Here is a 4,880-nt window from a genome sequence, read left to right on the forward strand (position 1 = left end):
TAAGCAAACCATACAAGTTTTTAAGATGGTTGGGGCTCATGAGACAAGAAAATGCTAAGTCATGAGCATCTGAGGCTGGAGAATATACAAGAGTTCTTGGATAGAGGTAGACCATTGGCCTGGATCCAGCCCTCACTCGCATACCCTGGGAGTTAGCAATGCTAGTCTGTTCTTTGACTTTGAAAAGAGAATTTCTTTTCTTTCCTGTATGTCGTTTCTTCTTCAACTTGTTGCACTCAAATAAATCACTGATCCATTTGGATTTTAATTTGTGATTTTATTAAGACAAAGTTTTGTGTATAGGATGAGATGTGAGGTGTGTATTTTTTTCTTTTTCATTTTCCATACTTTTCAAAGTTGTAAACCCTAAGACCAAGTTAATTAAAGTCAATGAAGAATGTATTTTTATTAAGCTTTTTTCTTTCTATTGATTTTTCCTGCTCATACAAATAGTACAGAGTTAGTTCTCAAAATCAAAAACATTGTAGAGCAAAGAAAAGGAATAATCAGCCTCCCAAGATGATTTACTAACTCCAACCGAGACTTCAAGAGTGGGAGGATGTCAGAGATGAGTGAACTCGAAGGGTGATAGGAATCTGGGTCAGCTAAAGATAGGCAGATCAGCTTTGTGCCAGCTACCAACTCCAGGTACATTCGGTTACAAACGTGTGTAGGTTCCTCACACCGCAAACACGGGGGTTGGCCATTGCTGCAGCCTCTCCCAGTTCCCCCCCACACACACACACACTTTTTTTAGTCCACTCTCTTCTATCATTCTCTACTTGGCAGAGGGGTGTGTCTTCCCAAGGAATTATCTAGTGATATCATTTGCAACCTTGGTGTCTCCGATAGCTTCCTCTAGCCTAAGGTTAGCAAACAGCAGCTCTCACGGCAAATGCATCACATGTTTTATTGCCTGCGTCAATCATGACAGCAGAGTTGAGTAGTTTTGAAAGAGACACATGGCTTGTGTAGACTGAAATAGTATCTGCCTTTTGTAGACAGAGGTATCAACCTTCTTTCTAACTCAGTGAACATTAACCGTTTTCTTGGTCTCGCATTCAGTGCCTTCAAGGCAATGACAGCAAGTTGACTTCCCACTTGAACTCCCGTACTTCTTCTTTACAATGCTCATTTTAGGGTTTGGTAACCCTTAAACATCCACTGGTGGACCGACCCATGCCTGTGTACTCTCCTGGAAGCATTGCTAGATTTTTCCTTTCTGAAATTGCTCCTCTTGCCCCATCTTTCTACTTGTAGAAAGGGCTAACCCCCCGCCCCAAGCCTATCCTCCCCGTAGTCAGTCCCAGGAAAGAACATATGATGAGCTATGGTAGTGGGCACATAGTCTCTTGGAGTCTAAAGCAGGACCAAAAAAGCAACATTTGTTCTGATGCTTTCTTGGAACTACTGAGAATGAAAAAGTCTTTTTCCCACCAGGTTCTAAGGACCTAAGGATCTATCGACTGTAACTTATCACCGGGAAAGATTGTCTTGAGAGTGAAGCCAATACAAAGAGACACAAAGACATGAAGAAAGAAAAGGATTCCTGTCCTGGTGGCACACTATGAGATACCTGGCCAAGATGTGCTATATCTGTCCTTGGCCCTTACGTAAACTAGCCAGGGTCCTTTGTGGTTCTTGTAACAATTTGAACAGATTTCTCTCACTTGTGATTGAAACAGCACTGTCAACCTCTTCCTGGTTATTTCTTCACACCACTCTTCTGTCTCCTCTTTCCCTTTACCTTTTTTCTGCTTCTCTCTGACCACATCTTTTCAAGGCACTACTTCACAAATCTACATGCCATCCTTGCTCAGGGGCCCTGCTGATCTTCTGTATCATTGGAGCTTCAGTGAAACTAATTTAGACTGTGAAACTAAACAACAACCTGGCCATATTTTACCCAGTTTTGAAAGTTCCATCTCACATGCCTCTTCCCAATGGAACTTTCTACTAGGCAACAATAAGATGAAGTCTCTTTCACTTTTATGCATCATATGTTATTTCTACCTTTCTTATTATCTGTCTTTACATGCCCATTACAAGATGTGTTAAATAAGGAGCTAGTGTGGAAAGACAGCTCCAGTAACTACTGTCCGGGCATAAGGAGCTGGGGAGAGAGGAAAGGCTTCAGGCTGCAGCATCTGGCCCTTTGACTTTATAAAAACTAATCCTGGATTTTATAATATTGAACTTGTGGACATGTTACAAGAGCAAAGCAAAGAGCCCTCATGTCCTCGTTATGCAGATTTTCAAATGTCAACCTCTGACTGTTTTGGTGTCTTCCTCTCCAAGATACACACACACACACAAACACACACACACACACACACACACACACACACACACACACATAAATTATTCTCATTCTTTTCTGAGTTTCTCTCAAGCACTGTACTCTCAAAGCAGGCTCACACCTGGTGTAATATAAACACAGGGCACCACTACTGGAGATGTCTCAGCAATTAAAAGTGCTTGCTAATCTTCCAGAGGACCTGAATTCAGTCGCATATAACTCTAGCACCAGGGGGAATTAACACCCTCTCCTGACCTCTGTAGGCACCTTCATACATGTCTGCATGTACACACACACACACACACACACACACACACACACACACACACACACACGTGCATGCATGCAACACAAATATACACAAATAAAAAAATAAAGTAAATATTTTTAGAAAATCGAGTGTACCCATCTAACTTAGGTGATTCATATCACTATATGTGGTGGTTTCAAAGAAAATGACCGCCAAAGGGAGTGACATTATTAGGAGGTGTGGTCTTGTTGGGGGAAGTGTGTCATTGTGGAGGCAGACTTTGAGGTCTCATATATGCTCAAGACATGCCCAGTGAGACAGACAACCTACCGTTGATGTAAGATGTAGCATTCACTCTGCTCCACTCCAACACCAAGTCCATGTCCAGCCACAATGATAATGGACTAAACCTCTGAAAAATGAAAACCACCCCAATTAAATATTTTTCCTTTATAAGAGTTGCAGTGGTCATGGTGTCTCTTCACAGCAGTAGAAACCTTAACTAAGACACTACGTGACCTTCTTTTGATGCACAAGCAATTTAATTATTGCTTTCTTATCAACATCATTTTTCTTTCTGGCATGGATTGAATTGGGCATCATACACTGTACATAGCCCTCATGTCTCTTGGGTTCCTCAACCTTTCTGAGTCTTTCTTGACCTTGATGGTGGCAGGTTGCAGGTTTTTCTCTGTACTCTTGACTTTATCATTGCTGGGACCACAGCTGTGAGAAGCAACCTAAATGAAAAAAGACTTACTTTGGCTTTTTGGTTTCAGCCCATCATAGTAGGGAAGGCGTGACAGAACAGCTCCGCTCATGGTGCTGGGTAAGTGGCAGAAGCTCTTCACAACACAGTGGACCAAGAAGCAGAGAGAGAGAGAGACAGGAAGTGAGCAAGGATAACATATAGCCAAGGACCCTCCCCTAGTCAACAACTTCCAGCCGCTAAGCCCCACTTTCTAATGGTTCCATGAATTCTCAGAATGGTATTACCAGCTGAGGACCTTGCATTCAAAACATGAATCTGTGAAGGACACTTTATAGTCAAACCTAATATCTCCCAGCCTGTATTCATTTCTTATCTCCTTGTGACCAAACCCGAGCAATGTGCTCTTGCCAGATACAACACCAAAGTAAACATTCCATTTCTCTCAAAGCAATCTGGAGTGAGTCACCAAACGTCACCATCTTGGACCTGTAGTGGTGCCAAACCTCCAGCCTCTTGTCAAATTGTTTTGGGCAACATTTCTCCACTGTAGAAATCATTACCTTTTCTCTTTGTGTCTAATAGATGTATTGTACACAATGTCCAAGGTAACCGATATAATATACTTCAACAAGCCACTAGTCACCTCTCCTGGTGACTATGATAATCCTCATTGGAAGCCACCACCACCATGATGGTTGTGAACGGATTCTATCTTCAACAGGCACCTACATTTCACCAAAATGAAGGGTTCTCTCTCCCTCACCTTCTCCTCTCTCTTTCTTCCTCTCCTTGGCTCATCCCTCTCTGCTCTTCCCTTTTCTCCTTCCTCTTTCTTTCTTCAATGTAGATACAAAGATCTCTGTTTTAGAAAACAGATAGCAATTTGCTAGAATCATTTATTTGATGTTTAACCCCTTTTATATTTGGTCAAGCAGGAACCTCCTCAAGCTGAGAACCCTGTTGACTTATCCCTGTGTTCTTTCTGCATGTTCCTACTTTATGCTGCCAAACGTTTGGGGGGCCCATCTTAAACTCTTTTGGTGGCTTTCAGCTTTGGAATCAACCTTTCCTTCCCTAAACCTTGGTTTTCATCAGTGGAAAATTCTATGGCTGAGAACGGCATTGATTCTAGATGTCTTCTACAGACAGTAATAAGAAAAAGGTAAGAATGTGTGTGTGTGTGTGTGTGTGTGTGTAATTGTGGGTCTGTGTATGGTGTGTGTGGTGTGTATGATATGTGAGTATAGGCACATGGGTGCTATGGGATACATGTAGAGGTCACAGGACAACATTCAGGAGTCGGTCCTCTCCTTCAGACTTGTTGAGACAGGTTCTCTCTTATTGTTTCCACGGTTTCATACACAAGGCTAGCAGGCCTGTGAGCTTCTGTCAATTCTACTCTTCGCCTCCCATCTCACTGTTAGGGTTCTGGGGTAACAGATGTGTGCCAATGCATCTAGTTACCTTTTTATATGAGTTCTGAAGACTGAGCTCAGGTTGTCAGGCTCACATGACAGGCATATTAACCCACTGAGCCATCTCACAGGCCCCTCATAAACCACTTAGAGTGAGGACTAAAAAAGGACTCTCAACATCTCTCAGAGGTTCTCCAAGGACAG

At 42.4% G+C, this 4,880-nt stretch overlaps 1 non-coding gene across 1 annotated transcript; it reads right to left on the reverse strand.

The window, feature by feature from the left end:
• Positions 1–1,775: 1,775 nt before the first annotated feature.
• On the reverse strand, positions 1,776–1,883 carry LOC121827730 (U6 spliceosomal RNA). Its single transcript, XR_006070035.1, has one exon. It is a non-coding gene; the product is annotated as a U6 spliceosomal RNA (small nuclear RNA).
• Between the last annotated feature and the right edge of the window lie 2,997 nt (positions 1,884–4,880).

This window comes from Peromyscus maniculatus, chromosome 2 (genome assembly GCF_049852395.1).
Source record: "Peromyscus maniculatus bairdii isolate BWxNUB_F1_BW_parent chromosome 2, HU_Pman_BW_mat_3.1, whole genome shotgun sequence".
In the NCBI taxonomy this organism is placed as follows: Eukaryota; Metazoa; Chordata; class Mammalia; order Rodentia; family Cricetidae; genus Peromyscus; species Peromyscus maniculatus.